The 20,313-nt window shown below is 47.2% G+C and overlaps 1 pseudogene; it reads right to left on the reverse strand.

Annotated features, from left to right (window-relative positions):
• Nucleotides 1-6,322: 6,322 nt before the first annotated feature.
• On the reverse strand, nt 6,323-19,863 carry LOC126535335 (uncharacterized; annotated as a pseudogene).
• Between the last annotated feature and the right edge of the window lie 450 nt (nt 19,864-20,313).

The raw sequence follows: 20,313 nt of genomic DNA on the forward strand, positions 1-20,313 counted from the left end.
AAGATAATAGCTAGAATGAAGGCACAAGTGTCTTGTGCAGCCACCATCCTGGAGCAGTCAAAGGAGCCTTCTCCTTTAATTTGACATTCATCAGATGACTCTAAAACTTCGCTCGAGACGTTCGAAAGGCACTTGTCCTTGAAAAACTTGAATGCTGAGTAAACGCATACCTCTACACGTACGAGCCTATACGTATACTTCTACCTGGATAAAGCCACACGGACTTGGTCTCAGAGCAGAGAGGCTGTCCTAGCGACGTGGGAACTGTGTCGGGAGAACGTCCTCCAGACCTCCACAAATGTCGCATGCAAAGAAAGGGCTGAAGTTGTTCTAGAAGTTCAAGTACAGGTACCCAAGAAGGACATTGTGATTTTCACGGAAGAAATGTCTCGCCTCTTCTGCCACTCTGAGCCCAACATGACACAATAAATGATGGTCCATTTCCTGATGCGTGGCGTGAAACATGAAGTGTTGGCCCGACTAGTACAGAACTCCCAAAATCCGTTGCCGAACTCGCTTCGGAGGCCACAATGATCGAGGAAACACTCAACATGCAGAACCAGCAATACAACCACGTTATACTAATTGAAAACTACACCGAAGTTCAAGCAGTATCCACCGACGACTTTCTCAGATTATCTGAGCAGTCATGCGGCAAAAGCTGCAGAAGTTCCATTGCAGAAGTTTCTTGTGTTGATGACATCGTTCTAGAGGATGTTCAGCCGTCATTACGAACTCCTGAACCAACGCCATCTCTACTGAAAGCGATGTTCCACGCCGGCGTCGGCTACCCCACAGTTTTCATTCCCCTTCAGCGCTCGCCCCTTGTCCAGTAACGCTGCTATTTCTTAACGAGTGGCTACCGCTAGCCCTCCAGCCTGTGCTACGACGCAATGCCCCAAGCAAGAGGGACATTGGCGTTCTTCAGATCACCGGCCATTTGGTTATCCCAGCGGAGAAGCGAGCTGGCCCCGTCTACTGCGGGTGTCCATGTCACGAAAGGTGACTTCGAGGGCTCAATGCGCCGCAACCCTAGCTTGGTGAACGACTTCGTGAGATCATCCACTACGTCACAGCTACTATGTGGGCACCTCAAGGACCTTCCCGATGATCAGGCCGCTACATGACACCGCAGGGCCATCGTGCACTGGCCGAGCAAATGCCAGGTACCACTCCTGTTATATGAAAAACTTGAAACAACGACCGATAAGGGTGCGGTTGCTCTTCATCGAATCATCAAAGATCCTCAGCCGACGATGACGACGCTACAAGAACCATTTGTATGACGTAGGAATGACACACCGCCACGCAGGCATGGAATCCAGGCAGAGAAAACATCACCGAGACAGGACTTCATGACGGGACGCAACAACAGCGGCACTTTGCGGCGCAGCGGTTACCTCACGCTGCAACCTACCTAAAATGTAAGAGAAATAAGCACTAACTTCAGCTTGCTTTACGGCGACGGCGAAGTCACAGGTGTTGTAGGCGCAATAGCTGGCTTTGGCGTCATGAGTGCGAACTTTACGGCGAACTTCAATGAAGTCAAGATTACACGAGACAGCCCTAAAATTCGGACAGCCGGACGGCACCTGATAATACCACCGGAAATGGCGCGGCAAGAATTGCGATTCATGACTGGAGCTACCCTTCGACCGACGTTATGCTCGAACAATGCTCACGAGACGTGATTCTCGGCATGAACATCCTGAACCAGCAAGGTGCAGGTGCAGCCCTCAACCTTAGGGTCAGTCGATAACGCTGTCCTGGCACGAAACGATATCGCCGATGAGCTTTCCGAATCACCACGTCCTGAGTGTACTTGGATATCAAGTAAGCATTTTCGATTGGCTCCAGTATGGTCACTTCCATCGAAAACAAACCATCAGCGAGACGTAGAAGGTGTAATCGACGGTAACGTACATCTACGCCTAGGCCGCCATGTTTGCGTTGCAAAAGGGATTGCTCAACTGCGTGGAGAAAAAGCAAAACGGATGGCGACAAAGTTGAGCCAGGACCACAAACACATTATTAAGGGAACTAGGATCGTATACATCGAATAAATTGTGGAGGACAGCAACGCGTTTGTCCTCTCGGATACCACCGCATTAGCCTCGACGGCACTAACTCCCGAACCATCTAGCGACATAAAGCCAAGTCTTCTCTTGCATAAACAAGAAAAGCTTTGAAATCTTCTGCATCGGTGGAAAGAGTTATTTTCGGCGCTATCAAAGATTTCCCAAATTCCACTTCCTGTATATCGTATAACTGAATATTGCGCTTGACTACTCTGCCAGGGCCCCAAACATGTTTTGGCACAAGAACGAGAAGCTCTGACACAATCATTCCACAAAACGCTGTGCGACAAAGTCATGCAGCCGTCTAAAGGCATGTGGTCGTCTCCTGTTGGCTTGGTGAAGAAATGTGGACGTCTGCGTCTTACGCTCATAACTGAACGTCGAAAATGTCATGAATAACAACGATCCCATGAACCGACGACGCACTAGACCGATTCCACAACGGAAAATATTTTTCATTGAATAGCTATTTTCCGATCGAAGTCGATCATAGAATGACGGCTATATCTAGAAACAAAGACTAGCTTTAACACGCTGGACAACCTCTTCAAATGCAAGCTCATGTCGTTCGGCCTCTACTTGGCACATGCAACGTCGCAGCAGTGATGAACGCTATCTAGTTGGTCGCGAAGTGGCACACGTTTCTCGTCTGCTTGGATGATGGCATCATCTTTGCCAGAAACTTTGACGATCACTTTAGATGGCTTGACCATTCTCCAGGCAACTATGTCTTTCGGACTCATCCTTACGCCAGGAAAGTACCGCTTCGCGTACGAAGGGTTCTTGCTTTTGGGCCACGTCATCAGCAATATTGAAGTCCGTTCTAAGCTGAGGATAGCTGCCATAGCGGGACTCGTGCAGCACATCGAGAAAAACGCAGTGCGCAGGTTTCTTGGCTTCTGCGCCAGATATAGGCGCATTGTGAAGGACTCAAAGATGTCGAGTTCAAGTGGTAAGTGCCGCAAGAGCTTTCAGAAGCCTAAAAACATGTCCTCACTACCAGTACACACTCATTTGGACCAAACTGCCGATTAGGAAACCTACAATGACGCAAGGAGCATTGACTTCAGGGCCTTGCTTGAACAGTGAAAAGACCCGCCATGGTTGCTTAGTGGCTATGATGTTGGGCTGCTAAGCACCAGGTCACGGGATCAGATCGCGGCCACAGCGGCCGCATTTCGGTGGGGACGAAATTCGAAAACGCACGTGCACTTAGATTTATGTGCTCATTAAGGACCACCAGGTGGTCCAAATTTGTGGAGTCCCACACTACCGCGTGCCTCATGATCATAATGTGCTTTTGGTACTTAAAACCCCATAATTTCATTTCTTTCACAATGAAAAGACAGGGGTGAAAGAGTCATAACTCACGCTTGCCACTCACTATCGAACGTGGTAGCCAATTATTGTCCGAATGAACAAGAATGCTTTCCCATCATTCATGAAACCGCAAAAGTTTGACCTTACTTGTAAAGTACGAACCCCAAAGCCATGAGCGACCATCACACACTCAGTTGACTGGCAGACTTAGAGTACCCTTCAGGACGCATAGCACGGTGAAGCCTTAGACAGTTACAATTTCTGGTCACCGTGGTGCAGACGTGCAAACCAAAACATTTCGATGTGCCGACTGCTTGTCTCGGGTCCCTATCTACCCAGCACCACAATACCATAAAACTTAAGACACCTCTTCCCTGAGAACAGTGAGCGTCACCTAGTTCGCCAATAAGCAGCGAGTAGATCCGGAACTAAGGAGCATTGTTCAGTATTCGTAAGGCAAGAACGACTTCGTCCCGGCAGTGTTTAAGCGTGTATTGTCGTTGTTCTTGCTACACAACCACGTCTTCTAAAAAAGGACTTCCCAGTCTGCGCCAACTACCTTCTTGTTGTGGCAAGGTGGCCAGAATTACTGTAATCCCTTATTTTTAGACGCAAGGGCAGCTCGGGTTTTCCCTCACGCATGCAAGGATACAAGAGCAGTATTATTGACCACGTCCGACCGACAACGTCGCCCTTTGCATTAAGACAGGCAAAGACTGCCACGGATGCACGACGCCAGTAAAAGGCCAGCAGGACAGCGACATCCAATTGATCGTCAATTACGACAGTTCCAGCAAATCGACATACACTTATTCGAGCCCTTTTCCGATGTCAACATTCAGGAATAAGTAGATCGTTGTGGCTACTGACTTCCTTTTCCGCCACGCCTAAACAAAAACCCTCTCTAAAGGTGGTGTGGCCTAGGTGGCAAAATGGTTTCTCGAGAATATTGCGCTACGACATGGTGCCTCGGAAACGCTCGTCACCGGCCGAGGAGCAGCTTTCAGAACGGAACGACCCAATCTATTCGGCTATACAGCCTGGCATCCACATGAGGACAAGTGGCTCTCACCCGAAGAAGAATGGTTTTACAAAGGAGCTAAACAAAACCCCCAGTGATAATTCAGCAATGTGTGTTGACATCGAGCACAGGACGTTGGATACTATCCCTCTCTAAGTAACCTTCCCTTGCAGCACAGCAATTGAAGAAGCAAAGAAGATCAGGCCGTGCAAACTAGTTTAGGGAAAGAACATGACTACGACTTTCTACGCCATGCTGCCACACATTTTCGCTGGAGAGAATCCTGACGTCGCCACCAATCTACCGCGTGCCGAACAAGCACGACAGCTCCCCCGCTTGCACATGAAGAACCAGCAGATCAGCGACAGTTACCGTGAATGCTAGCACTTAAAATTCTTAGCTCGCTTGACGCCCACCCACTGCGACATAATTAGTGATCGAGTTGGAGACAGGCTAATTGGAAGCGGGCAGATACGCAGTGCTTTCATGGAGCAGCTACGTAACGCGTTCGCAGGAAAGACGGTCATTACAGCGTAAGCTGTTATGGGCCCATTTCAATAGCCGTTTCGGCTGGCAATGATGTGTACCGCTGCGTCACCTCCGCGGACGTCCGTAGCAGCTATTGCGAAGAATAAGAAAAAAAAAACTTTTGCTACTGGGATCAAACCCGGGCCGGCTTCGTGGTAACTTTTTTATTTATAATAGGGAACAGGATTTTCTGCAAAATAAGAAAACAAACCACTACAAAAATTTAGAGCTCCGGAAAACACATTGAAATGTCAGGCAAGCCCGTGCAACCGTCCAATAAAGGCATCGAGTCAGGCGCTGTTCCTGGTGCAACGCACATACTACGAAAGGTGGCAACAGATTCATGAAAAAATGACAGATTGCTTCGCGGTGGTTCAGCATGTTTTTAACACTTTTAGCCGGAAAGTGTCCCATGAAGAAGTCCTAGTGCGCTAGGAGGCAGGCGATGAGACTTGTGTGCCGGTTAGCATCGACACGTGGACATTTTACCATTGGATATTATTACACCAGGTGGAATGCCATGTAGCAGATGCACGGGTAGCGGTAAAAGGCAGTTGAAGGTTTGAGGAAGAAAAAGACTTTAGGGACAGCCGTCTTTAGACCCTTTCGCTGTTTACAAACATATGCCCTGGACGGCTTCCGGTTTTGCTCACTGGCGTGATTCGCTAAATCAAGCGAGTGAGAAAAGCATTGACGGCTATATGGGGTAGCAGGACGGCGCTAAAATCTAAGCCTGCAGATTCTCAACACTTTTCCACTGTACATAACTACAATTTTACAAGTCAACTTGCCGTAAGTTGTGCGAGAAATGTTCTGTATTATTTAAGGCGTAAAGCATACATCATTATTCTCAAAACTTAGATATAGATTTTCCGTACAGTGGAGGAACTCAAAAACACGCTATGGTGCTCCGGCAAAGCAGGCTGGTAAGGACCATCACTGGAAGTTTCCTGAGGCCGCTCTCTCGCTCCTGTTATCTCTAGAATTATGTTAAACTGGAATAAACCATCTAGAATAGATCATCTCTAGAATTATGTTAGCAAAATGTACATTGTATACCTGAATAAATCAAGCTGCATAGGTGAACATATCACCGCCGCGTTTGAAAGTGGATGCCAATGAATCAGCATCATCACAATCGATAGCCTCGTATTGTGGCACTTTTCAAATCAAGCTGGCTAGGTGGCTACGTCACCGCCGCGTTTCAAAGTGAATGGTAATAAAGATTCATCATCATCATTGGCATCGTATAGTGCACTTGCCTTGCGATGTGAGATGCACGCCACGTAGCGTTTATACGTGGACAATATTATTGCAATTGCATATCAATACACCAGGTGCAACGCCATGTAGCAGTTGTGTAAGTAGCGGTACAAGGTAGATCGAGAAGTCTTGAAGAAGAAAAAGAAGATTTTGAATACGTTTCAATATTTTTATAATGAACAACTTGTGTGGCATACTTGTTTAATTCAAGATGGCTAGGCGACTGTTTGTTACCGTTCCGTTTCAAAGGGGATGCCATAAAAACATCATCATTATTATTAGCATCGTAAGCACCGCTAATAGATACTTTTCAGTTGTAAAACTCCGCCTGGGAGCAGCGCGAGAACGTAGCCCTCTGCCGTCTCCCCTCGCGAGGTGGCGCTGCCGCCACGGTTGGCCCGGTTGGCTACGGAAGCTTCCCAAGGCAGCAGCGCGCTGCCGACTCAATGTCAGGTTTTTTTTTTTTTAGGGGGGGGGGGGGGAGTCTCCGTGGCGCTAAGTATTCGAAGAATATCCTTTTTTCATTGCGCGTTCTGTAAAAAGTAGCTAATAGGTCAATGAAGAGGACAGTGAGGCTCTTCGTTTGGGGCATGTTGTTTTATGTACACATGAAAAAAAAAGAACAAAGACCGGTACAACGCCGGATTGATGAATCTAAGCGTGCTGCATCAATATTCACAAAAGACGCGCTTTCTCGGTTGCTACAGCTACCTTGTGGCTGCTTTCTAGTTGAGAGTTTTCATCCCTGGAGTAAAGATGCATCCGCATAACAATGAAGAAATTCAGTACTTCGCACGTGAACGCGAACATATGATCTGCAAACGAAGAAGAGGGGGGCAGCACCCCTCTAGGTCATCTAAAACTTTCCAAAATATCTCTCCGCAAATGCCTGCCTCATCCAGGGAAGCTGAGGCACTTTTGTTAGCAGTCTTCATAAAGCCCAGCATCTTTGGCGTCGGGTGCTTTAAGGAACCTTGCTTGAAACATCTGTACTCAGTTAAGTAACTGTCGCAACCAACTGCTGAGATTTCAGAGCTTATGTCCGCTATCCATAGATCACATGGTGCGCCCTTTCTGACTTTATGACTTACATATCCACACAGATAATAAACAACATTGTCCTTTATGTTTCCTCGAGCATAAGTGTGCTCATTGAGAGCACATTCTTATCAACGTCGCCTCAATGGCACGGCGAAGACTACTTTACTTTGACTTGCAGGCTTCTCTGGTCTGCTTGAATGTGTCGTTAGCGCCGACGAGCACAGGGATTGGTACACCTTCCACATTCCCTTTTAGCGCTGCTTTAACAGGTGTATACAGGCTTAGAAGGCGGAATATCTGCTTGAAGTTGATAATAGTTGGATGGGAGTCATCTCCACCGAAGGAACGAACCAGTGCAAAGTGTCGCTCACAAAAACATCGAGTGAGCGAATTTTCTAGCAATTAGTGCAATGTGAATGCAGTCACAACAAATGTGAACAGTGTGCCTTACCTCCAGTGAATCTTGATTTAACTTGGCTGTCAAAACATAGAGCGCACCTTGACGCAGCAGATCATCAACAATATCTAAAATCGACATCAGAGTTACTCCCAGCGACTCTGTCGTTTGTTGCGATGCGAAAAGCTTCAGGTTCATTTGAATTGCATTCTACTCTGTCAAGTTTAGCAGTTCCGAAAAATGTTTGATGACCAGAAACGAATAGCGTAACAAGTTTATAGCCCTTAGGGAATACACAGAAAGTTCAAAGGCTGTGGTCTGGTACACTATTTCGTCGTAGAATGCTCGCAAGTTTTTAATAGCACAAACAAAAAAGAGGAGTAAAAACAAAGTGATAGTTAGGAAGGGCGCTGCACCCTCCCTAGCTATCACTTTTCCTATTTCTCGTGGTTCTCCTTCTTTCATTGCTGTTCACTGGCATTGTATGACGCAATAATGTAATAACTCGCCCAACAAACCACGTACATGACGCATTACCTGTATTTCATTCGAGTGGCGCCTGATTCCTCTGGCTGGCAGCTTTGTGTTCAGTGCATCGAACAAGTCATTCAGCATCATGGTAAAAGCCTCTTTGCCTTCCGAGTATTCCATGCCAGCTGCCTTGGCTTCTCGGTACACTCTATTACCAATGGCCGTTCGACGGCTAAACAGCTGCTAAGAAATAACATCTCAGTTAGTCTTATGAAAGGAAGCAATGGTATTTAGCAACCCAATTATATGAAAAATGCATGTTCTAAGTGATAAAGACCTGTGTAGCTAGTCAGACGCTCTGCTTACGAAGATTGTCAGCGGCAACATGGGCTTTTGTCAGCTTTGGGACTACTCGCACGTATTTATCCTTTTCTGCTTCATAAAGTGCACTGTAATGTTTAAAGTTGATTTGATGATGACCGGCCTGAAAGAAAACAAACAAAAGGTTAAAACTCAAAACAATGACTACGGTGTTCTTTCTTACCATTCCATAGTTGTGCTACTGTAGATGATTCCTGATGGACTTCATGATATGGGGAACATCACAGACGAAGTATATCTTTCGGGAAAGATCCCAAGGGTTCTCAATGTAGTGACGTGCGGAATGTAACTTTCCAGACAGCCCAAAATAACTCCACATTGACTTATTGTTGCCGGCCCCGTCACTGATTACAGCAAGCACCGAGGTATTGTTCTTGCGCAGCTCAAGGATGGCGCTCAATACAAGCTCCGAAAGGATGTTTCGAGGCACTGCTCCTCTTGTTGCGAAGCTTGCTATCGGCTGCACCCAGTCCTCGAAGAGCGGCACGAACATGAGAACTAGTGCATGATCTGCGAGTTGATTTGGGTTCTCGGCTTTCAGGTCACCGTAGTGACCGCTCTGTCCTTAAGTTAAAAAAGCCTAACATGCGTATCTTTGAAAACATGACTGCTTTCAACAAACATCTCCTGTGGCTTGCGCGAGAGAAGGCTGAAGAAAAATGCTACCGTTTTGTGTGGCAAAAGAATGGGCATGTGCTTGTCCGTAAGGACGAGGGCGATGGCGTCATTCGCATCCGTAACGAACATGACCTCGACAAAATGGTATAGGTGGTTAAGCCTTTGTTCTTTAAATGCGATAGCGATTTCCAATGCCCATCGCAAAGGATTCCTGCCGTTATCATGATATCGCATCTTTCCGCAACGTTGTATCTGTGCAACAGAAGCAATCAAGTTTTTTTTCTTATTACCATTTAAATGCGCAGAGCTTAAGGAACAAAGAGGAAGAACTGCGCTCTTTTTTGTCTTCTGTACACTACAAATTTGATGTACTGGCGTTTAGTGAAACGTAGTTTACTTGTGACTGGGATGTCCTACAGCTCGATGGCTACAATTGCGAGGCACTATGTAGAAAAAACAGGAGGGGTGGTGGCGTGGCCCTTCACATCAAAAATGAATTTTCATATAATGTTATACCCGAATACTCTGTTGTTAATCCAGATTTTGAGTCCCTTTTCATTACAGCTAACGTATTCACACTTGGAGTTATCTACCTCCCGCCCTCTGGATCCTTAGAAGGGTTTTACCGCTTTTTTGAACCAATGTTGGAGTATTTTTCATCTTTCACATCGGCAGTAATTATTTTAGGGGATTTCAAAATAAACATTTTGAACCAAACGGATTTAGTTACAGAATTTGTCGATATTATAACGTTAAATGGTTTTTCGAATGTTATTGATGTTCCCACACGCATAACGGCCACTTCTGAGATTCTGATTGACTTATGCCTCACAAATCTCGATAAAAGCGATATTAATGCTGGTGTACTTACTACTGCTATCAGTGACCATATGTCTCTTTATTGTTTTGCTCCAAAACGCTCGGTGCATAGGGTGACACCCATAGCTACAAGCATTACTGTTAGGCCTATAACGTCGAGTTGTATTGATAATTTTCGACAACTTGTATCGTTGATAGACTGGGGTACATTAATGCAAGAGACTAATCCTAATGACCTCTATGATGGATTTCTTGATAAAATTATTGGCGCATATGATCGTGCGTTTCCGATCAAGATAATTAGGAATGTAAGAAAGCAAGAAAACCTTGGATAACCCGAGAGCTATTGCGTCGAATAAAAGAAAAAAATAAACTCTTCCATAAATTTATAAAACACAGAGACTTGGCAATGCTTGTAGAATTTAAAAAGGTCAGAAATAAGCTGAGCTCAGATATTAAGAAGTCCCGAATTTCTTATGCTAGTAAATTTGCCGGAATATATTATGACCCTCAGAAAACCTGGCGCACTATCAAAGACTTACTACGGAAAACGCGAACTGACGTCCCCCAAGAAATGAAAATAGATAGGCAGAGATTAACTGGTATGGCTCTCGCTAATGAGTTTAACCACCACTTTTTGGCTTTTGGTGCGTTGGAAGGGACCACCTGTGAGGATTTTGAAACATATATGGAACACAATTTGCCACAAACTTTATTTCTTTACCCGGTTACCGAAGTTCGGATCGGATCGGAAAACATTTACTGGGCTCTAGAAAAGAGATCTTCGCGGCTTCAGACGGCCTCTTCCATCTTCTGATGGAATCTTCTGTCTATCACAGGGTTGGTGCCCTAGTCCAAGGCTCCACTGAGTATGGCCAACCCGCGAGCTCGCTCTACTAGGCGCTTTTGGCCGTTCAAGCTTACGCTGGAAAGCATACTCTCCCACTGTTCCGCGCTCGGGTTTTTAATTTTATAGATAGTTGGGGACTCAATATTTTGACAGGCCCATGATATGTGGTACAGATCTGGTTTCTCTCCGCACCATGGGCACTTAGCCTGATATTGTGTAGGGAAAATTTTATTCAGAAGGTTTAGATTCGGGAAAGTACCCGTCTGCAGTTGTCGCCGTGCAACAGCATCCTCTCTGCTTAGGTCCTTATCCGGGGGTGGGTACTTCAGTCGGACCCCTTTATAATAATTTAGGATATCTGAGTAGCCCATGGGTACTGACTCGGGTTCCTCAAGGCTGGATGTGTCGGACGCCCGGTTGGTATGCCCTCGAGCTATCCTATCCGCCTCTTGGTTCCCTGTTATGCCAGTGTGCCCTGGTACCCAGATGATGGTATGCTGAACTTTGTTTCCCGGGTCGCATGAGCAGAGCATGTGGCGTGCTCTGCGCCCAATTCTGCCGTTTGTATAATTACGGCATGCTGCTTGAGAGTCTGTTATTATTGTTAGGGACCTGCCAGATCGATAGCCCTCCAGTGCTGCCAGAGCCACAGCTGCCTCTTCGGCCTCGACTACCGTGCAGTCCTGTAGTGATGCGCTGGTGATCTCCTTGAGGTCCGAATTAACCACCGACGCCACTGCTCTGCTGTTGTGTCTTCCGTCTTTGACGAACGTTGCCGCGTCCGTATACCTTGTGTTGTCCTTGTTCGCCAAGATTCTCTGCACGTACTCCGCTCTTGCTTCTCTACGCGCCTTGTGCAGGTTCCCGTCCATATTCTTGGGTATCGGTGCGACTCGCAGTGTACTGCGATACTTGTCCGGAATGGCCTCGGTACGCTCGATCTCTTGGATAATGTTGCCGCCGCCATATCTTCGCAGGAGCACCCTTCCCGTGGGGGTCTGCATCAACCTACGTGCCTGAGAGCATAGTAGTGCTTCTCTTAGTTCACTGAAGGTATTGTGCAGTCCCAGGGCCAGCGGTTTCTCGGTCTATGTGCGCTGTGGTAGGTGAAGCGCAGTTTTGTACGCCTTTCGCAGTATGGCGTCCGCTTGTTCTTCTTCTTGCTTGATGCATTTGTGGTAGGGAAGGCTATACACCGCTCTGCTAACCACAAGGCTCGTGACTAGCCTAAGTGTGTCGCTCTCCTTCATGCCGTGTCTCTTGCTAGATACTCTGTTGATCATACGGGCTACCTGCATGGTGGCAGTCTTCAGCAGTGTCAGAGTATGATTGCACCGTTGATTGGACTGAAGCCACATCCCCAGGATCCGAATGGTGGTCTTCTCCGGAATGTGTTGTCCCGCGAGGTATACGTTGAGGCTGAGCTCATCGCTTGTAGGGACCGTTCGATTTTGTTTGCCTCGCCACACCCTTAGGAGCTCGGACTTCTCCGTCGAGCAGGTGAGGCCCCTGGCCCTAACGTAGGTTTCTACGCAGGTGGCCGCTTTTTGCAGGCACTCTTCTTTTTCGCTGAGCGATCCTCGGTTCACCCATACCGTGATGTCGTCAGCGTAAATGGCGTGCCGTATGCCTTCAAGTTGTTCGAGTTGTCTTGCTAGCCCGATCATTGCGACGTTGAAGAGGATGGGGGAGATGACCGACCCTTGAGGAGTTCCCTTGTTTGGGGTGCGAAACTTCTCTGATCTGACTGCTCCCAGGCCGATTGTTGCTGTCCGGTTAGAGAGGAAGGCCTTGACGTAGCCATGAATCCTTCTGCCACAGTTCAGGCTATCCATTCCTGTGAGTATGGCTTCGTGGCTGACATTGTCGAAGGCTGCTTTAATGTCCAGTGCCATGATGACGTGTTCGCTGTTTCGTGGGACGTTCCTGAGCACCTCCTCCTTGAGCTGGAGTAGCACGTCTTGCGTCGATAATTTAGCGCGGAACCCAAACATGCTGGGGGGGTACAGCTCGTTGTCCTCCATATAATTTTGTAGCCTCATTGTAACCACCCGCTCATACAGCTTGCCTAAGCATGACGTGAGAGAGATTGGTCTAAGATTTTCTACTTGCAGTTTTTTGCCAGGTTTTGGAATCATCACTACCTCCGAATGCTTCCACTCCTCGGGTACTGTCTCCTCCGCCCAGTGCTTGTTGAGATAGTAAGTTCGACTACCAGCTCATCACTGAGGTTGCGAATCAGCGCGTTTTTTATCTTGTCTGCGCCTGCAGCCGTATTCTTAGTGGTATTTCTTATTGCGGCGTATACTTCTTCTTTGATTATAGGCCTGTCCAGATCAGAATTTTCTTTCCCCTTGTAGCACTCCGTGTAGGCTGCTGGGTCACCGTCCCCGAAGCACTTGTGCCTTACTCTTTCTTTGAGCTCATACTCTGAGCCCTGAAACTGGTGAACCAGCCTCTGTATGGCCTTGTTGTTCTCCGACTTGGTTTTAGTTGGGTCCAGGAGTGCTTTGAGTAGGCTCCACGTTCGGGCGGTACTCAAGGTTCCGCTTAAGGAATTGCTAAATTGCTGCCAATTTGCTCTGGCCAATTGTTCCGCATACTCTTCCGTCTTTTGCGTAATTTCCGCAATCTTCAGCTTCAGCTTCCTATTAAACTTCTGTCTCCTCCATCTTTTGGTCAGGCTCTGTCTTGCCTCCCATAGCCGAAGCAGTCTAGAGTCAACCTCCGGTATTTGGTCTGTGCGGTGAATCTCCTTGGTGTACTCGCTTTGCCTTTCCTTCGGCATATTCCCCCATTCCTCGATTGACAGTATCGCGCCCAGCGGATGTCCATCACAGGCTTGTCTAAAGGCATCCCAATCCGTTATTTTTGCTGTACCTATCCGACGCTTTACGTGAGCCATTCCGATTTGCGTCTTGATGATGTAATGATCACTACCCAGGCTTTCCAGCATATTTTCCCAGACCGCCTGTCTCGCTCTTCTTGCGAAGGTGAGGTCAGAGCTGGTGTCCTCCTGGACGCTGTTTCCCATCCTGGTGGGGATCTCTGGGTCCGTTAAGAGTTGGCAGTTTATGTTGTCAGCCGCCTCCTTGACTGTCGTACCCTTTTTATCTGTGGTCTTGTATCCCCAGCTAGGATCCTTGGCGTTGAAGTCTCCAACGATTACGAGCGTGTTGTTTTTAGCCAACCTGCTCACACCGTGGAAGAGGTGCGTGAATTTTCCCTTCTTCTGCTTTGGAAGACTGTATACGTTTACAATAAAAGTACTTCCCCCGTTCTTCTTTTTCGGTATAATTTCGGTAATCTCATGATCTATGTCTGTGTCACCAATCTTGTCGTGTGCTATGGCGGCAAGGGTGTTGCTGATCAGAATGGCTGTTCGACCAGTGACCTCGTTTGCTTGGCATGTATACCCCTGTAATTTTGGCGTGAAGCCCCAGGTCTCTTGCAGAGCAATGACGGCAGGCGGAATTAACTGCTTGTTGATGAACTGTTGTAATTGTCTTTGTTTTCTTCGGTAGCCTCTGCAATTCCACTCCCAGATTTCAAGTTTTTCGTTTTTGCCTTTTCCTTTATTGGGTCTGGCCATGATTAGTTATCTAGATACAGGCCTAATGTTAGACGTCGCTGGTCAAATTTGTCTTTGACCCCTTGTGTTCTTTCTTGTTTACGCATGTTGCGTATGTCTGTGTTTTGCATCTCTATTCGTTGCTCTATTATGTTGAATTTCTGTCTCATCTCTGCCATGATCTTGACAAAGTAATCGGGTGCTTCTGATGCCTGTTCTTGTGGATGCGATGCCCTGTGAGGGGCTCCCGATTGGAGGTCCCTAACTGCTCTCATTAGCTCTTCAATCTTTTTATCCTGCTCCTCTACCTTCTGTCTGAGGACCTTATTTTCTTTTTCTAACTGAGTCTCGTGTGTACTGATTTTATTTCGACTATTGTTACCCGAGTGCGGAACAAGCGATTTGGGAGGGCCTACATCCCAGCTCACCTTGCCGATGTTAATGTTGTTGTTGGGCTTCTGCTTCTTCTGATGCCGTTGCTGCTGCGGCTGTTGCTTGCCTCCCTTGATGCCTTGGGACGACTGGGGAGCGTTGGTCCGTGATCGGCTTCGCGAACTGTTCCGCGAACGACTCCGCGAACTCCCCCTCCGCTCCTGGCTCTGGTTCCGGGATTGGCTCTGGTCGCCCTCTGAGCTGAGCCATCTCTTCCGATGCTGCTGCTGCTGCTGCCCGCTCCGGCTCTTTTGGCGGCTTTGCCGCCCGCCATAGGCCGGCCCGCGAAGCTCCTTGAACTGCTTCAGGCGCTCCTTGCAGTCCCTGGACCCGGTGGCATGGTCGCCTCCACATACCAGGCACTTTGGCTGGCATTGATGTCCTTCCGGCGGGTTCCGTGCTCCGCACTGCCTGCAGGCCTTGGCATCCGGCGTCGGACATACGTCAGATCTGTGGCCTTGCTGTCCGCAGTTGTAGCACACTTGCCTCGTTGGTCGGTATGGGTGGCATTTGTATTCGCCTCCCCACCAGTTGACCATCCTGGGAATGAAGGGTCCGTCAAAGGTAATGAGGGCTGTCTTCGACTTCCCCAGCATTCTGGCCCCCAGTATGGTTACACCCTGGGTGCGCAGTGTCAGGTTTTCCATCAATTCTTCTTCCGTGGTCCCGGCGTCTATCCCGTGGATCGCGGCACGCTTGCAATCTTCAGGTGTCGCTACGTAGGTGTTGACTTGAAAGGAGCGTCCTCCGAAACTCAAGCTGGTGATTCCTCGAATTATCTTCGCGGTCTCGTCGCTTGGTGTGCTCGCTATTATGATGTTGGAGCCTAGTCGCAATCTGATGATAAAGTCCTTTCCGCCTCTAATCTTGTTTCCGCAGGCCGCACCGATGGCTTTCGCTACATCGGCTCCTTGTAGTGCTTTCACCGGCAATCCATCCTTCGGTCTAATAATCTTCGCGTCATTTTTCGGGAGCGGTGGCGCCCTTTGCCTAGGCCGCTGCGTTGCTCTCCCTCCGATTAAGTTTGGCGCCCTTGCGCTTTCCGCGCAGGCAGCTGCGTCGCTCGTTGTGACGGCACTCGCCGGCGCCACCTTGCCATTGTTTGCCCCTGCCTGGGGCTCTCCGTTCTTTAATATGGCGGCGTTCCGTAAACCGCGTTTTTGGGCCTTAATTTGGCGCTTGGTCAGGAAGAGTGTCCAATCGTACTCACTCTTCGGATGATTTGTTGGGTCCGCTGCTTCATGAAGCATAAAGGCGCTTTCGTAGTCCTCGGTTTCCGCTGCCTCTAGGTCGGAGGTGGCCTCGAGGTGGTCGGCTTCCATTTCTTGAGCTTCGAGCGGATTTTCGGCGACTCCGCTCAGTGTTGATTCAGAATTCGGCAAATTCGTGTGGCGGAGACCGATTTCAGGCTGCGTCGATGCCATGGTGTCGGTCTTGCTGCCCGCAAGCGCCGTCAGAGCGCTGGACCTAACATCAGGCCCAGCGCCTGCGCTCCGCTCGGCCACGCGGGAGGCCTCAAAAGTCCGATAAAAACCCCAAAAACGGGCCTATCGGCTTGAAACCGGTATCCAGGTGGTCGGAAACTTGAGGGGTATCAGACACAACCAGTGGTTGATGGCTCGTTGGTGGGTAGCGGTCCGAATTGGTCGAAAAATGCGGAGCCCATGCAACGCACGGCCAGCGTCTCGCGAACTTCTCTTAGCGAAGTTGAAATTGCTGCTATAATTAACAGTCTTAAAGTAATGTTTCGTGTGGTTTTGATGGCATTAAAGCAGCCCCAATTAAAGCCGTCTCGGATTTGCTATCCGACGTAGTTTGCCACTTAACGAATACTATTTTGTTGACAGGAATATTTCCGGATAAAATGAAAGTTGCTAGGGTTTCAGTTCTGCATAAAGGTGATCCTCTTGACTGTATTTCTAACTGCAGACCAATATCAGTACTTCCGCTATTTTACAAAATAGCAGAGAAAGTTATAAATTCTACAATTTCTCAGCATTTATGTAAGCACAACCTAATATCTGAATATCAGTACGGATTTCAACAAGGTAAGTCGACTGAGTCAGCATTATTAAACATTAGAGAAAAAATTGTAACTAATATAGAAAATCAACTGTATACAACAGGCATTTTCCTAGATTTTAACAAAGCCTTCGATTCCATTAAACATCCCATACTGTTTGCAAAGTTACCTTATTATGGAATAAGAGGACTTCCACTTCAGTTACTGCGTAGTTACCTGACTAACCGTACTCAGTTTGTTGTAATTCAGAATGTACAGTCGGATACGGAATTCATAAGTTATGGAGTTCCGCAAGTATCTATATTAGGACCAACAATATTCTTGCTGTATATAAACGATATTATCAACATCCCCCTGACCACAGACATTGTCCTTTACGCAGACGATACAAATGTTTTTTTTTACATCTAATAACCTCTCGTCTCTCACTCGTACTGTTAACTTATGGCTTCAAAATTTGTCCTGCTGGTTAGATGCAAATAAACTCTTATTGAATGTTAGGAAAACCAAATACATTGTCTTCTCATCCATTAATAAACCAGTTCACCTTGATAGTTCTATAACGTTTAGATCATGTCCATTAGAGCAAGCCTCAGAATACAAGCTATTGGGGGTAATATTTCATGAAAATCTTCGAAGGACAAGTCACGTGAATTTTATAAAGGGTATCATTGCTAAATCAATTGGATTGCTAAATAGATTTCGGGCGTTGTTGCCAATAAGATTAAAACAGCAACTTTATTTTAGTACTGTACATTCCCGTATACAATATTGTCTACTAGTTTGGGGGATTACATCAAAGTATAATTTGGAACGACTATACATAATGCAGAAGAAAAGTATACGATCCATTCAAAACCTGTTCAGTCGTGATCATACATCCCCATACTTTGCCGAGAACCGGATACTTCACATAGAAATGTTATATAAACATCGTTTGTTGGAATTGATATTTCTCGAATTAAAAGCAAATCGTGAGCTGTTTTTTCATACATATACAAATACGGAGACACCATATTATTTCAGAAATAAAAACTTTGTAAAGATTAAAACGAGAACTAGATACGGTGTGCAATTATTAAAATGGCAAATTCCGAACCTACTGAATTGTTATCCATCGTTTTTAGATACAATGGAGAGTGCTCCCTCCTTGCTTGCTTTCAGAAAACTAACCAAAATGTATTTCTTCCAACAGGTGTAATTTTGTTGTACATTTGTTTTGTTCTCTTCAAATCCAATTGTAGTCCATTGGCCTTAATAGTTCTGTGCCTTGTTGATGATGAATGTGTTGACGACTAATTCTGTCATTCTTCCTTATCTTGCTTTATCGTGTTTGACACTCTGTACATGCATTTTTATTTGTATGTGTTTGATATTATGCAGTGTGTTTGGAAGCATGTTGCGCTCATGTTGTGTGCTGCGCGTGCTGTCTGGTGTCAAAGGCCTAGTCAGGTGGCTTTTAATGCCACCTTTTGCCTTGGCACCAAGACAAGCCGCTCTTGAGCGTTGTTTTGTCAATAAACAAATAAACAAACAAACAAACAAAACCATCCATTCTGCAGGAAGCTTTGTTAAATGCAACAGCCTGCTTCAGTTTGATTTCATCAAGCAGTAACACACCATGCTGTTTAGGCTTATCCTTGTCGTGGAAGTGTAGCTTAATACTCCTTAAGGCCGCTTCATTGAAGCCGGACCTGCAATGATGCCACTGATTATTTGTTGCGAGCGTGCCTTGGAAGGAAGCGGCAACAGTTCCATGTCCGAAATTAGGGTGTATGCTTTTGGGCTTGATATCCGTAACAAAAGGCAGGTCATTAGCCACTCGTTGTCGCACCGCCTCCCTTTTTTGGCCCGAGCCCTCGATGCCATCAAAGCTGCCTTAAACAAGAGCTGCTGGTTTGCTGGGAGAACGTGGAGAGCACTGTCGATCTTCGCTTCAGTGATATTGCGAAGGGAGTTCTTCACGACCGCAAGCTCATATTTCAGTTTTTCTCTTCTAAGTGTTGCTCGTATTGCTTTGCGGCACAATGGTTTCAAACAGATGCTTATTTGCCTTGGTTTTCGATGCTGGCGCTTTTTCATACGGTTCATGAAGAGATTACTTAGCATCTTACATTCTGTGCAGGTGGTGTTTAAGCTTATGACAGTATATGTCTTCCGTCTCCACGTCTCGCCGCATTTCGTGGCAACCATTGATGACTTGATTTCTGGATAGAGCTTGGCGGGGATACCTTCGCACGGTTTCATTTGGTCTGTGTAGCTGAGCAGATATTTCAAGTCACGAAGTGAAGTCCTTTGGACGGACGCGTTTGTGGCATAGACAGTTGACGGTTCAAGTATGCCGCTCGCACTAACAGTAAGCTCAAGCTCGCTTGATATTGGTACACCTTTTTCAATGCGAGGAATAGCATTTTCCAGTACAAGTTTGAACAGCACAACCGTATCACCAACTGCTTCCGTCGACCAGCCTTCCACGAGTTCGCCCGCTTTAGCAATGGTCGAAAGCTCGTCGAAGAGCGATGCAGGGCTTTCGATGGCAACCGCGTCGTCCGTGGAGCGCACTCGTTCACCATGGCCAGAATCATTGGGCACTGCGTTTTCATCTTCGCCTCCATTTTGTGTCTTGCGGCGCTTAACTTCACTAGCTGGTCTCACAGTGGGTAGTTTGCGCCTCTTTGAGGGCTCTAATAAATATTTCGGGCAATTCGGAAAGAGACATGGTACAGCGTATTCCTTTAACGCCTACTTATCACGTGGTATGGTGACCACTTCACCATTTATGTTGTGCACGAAATCTTTAACGATGTCTTCTGGCTGAAAGTGTACGTCACACACCATACAAGAGCTGGAAAGTTCTTTGTCGAGCCTCGGAATGGCACGCTGCCATTCGAGAAGGCGGGGATGAGTCTTCGGCGGCCTGAAAAAATGTCTCTTGTCGTTTTAAGATTGCACTGAGTCGTACCCACTCCTGCAGCCAGTCATAAAACACCGAGGCATGCTTGCTCCCAAGGGGAGCAGCGTATTCCTGGAACACAAATAAGAAACACGCGCAAAACATGACACGCTGCTGCACGCGTCGGCGTCTCTGTTCGCTCGCACAAACGTTGCTCGCACCGCCCGCCTTCGGGCCGACAGTGTCGCGCGCGCCGCCCCGCGGGTGCGACAGAAGGGGGCCAGGTGCCGCGGGGGAGTTTGGCAACTGAAAATAATCTAGTAACGTTGCCTCGTAAGGTGCCTTTTGACACGCCATGTGACATGCGCGCCGCGTAGCGTCTCAATGTACAAACTTTGCATTGCAGTTCCCTTGTATTCAACCAAGTGTCCCGACATGTAGCAGTTGCTTGCTGCATGTAGATTTATCTTGATAACTCAAGCAGGCTAGGTCACTATTTGTCATTACTCCGTTTGGAAGGGGATGTCAATAAACCATCATCATCAACAGCGACGTACCGTGCCACAGGTCAAGGGATGTGACATGTGTACCATGTCGTCTAGACACC

Source organism: Dermacentor andersoni, chromosome 7 (genome assembly GCF_023375885.2).
Source record: "Dermacentor andersoni chromosome 7, qqDerAnde1_hic_scaffold, whole genome shotgun sequence".
Classification (NCBI taxonomy): Eukaryota; Metazoa; Arthropoda; class Arachnida; order Ixodida; family Ixodidae; genus Dermacentor; species Dermacentor andersoni.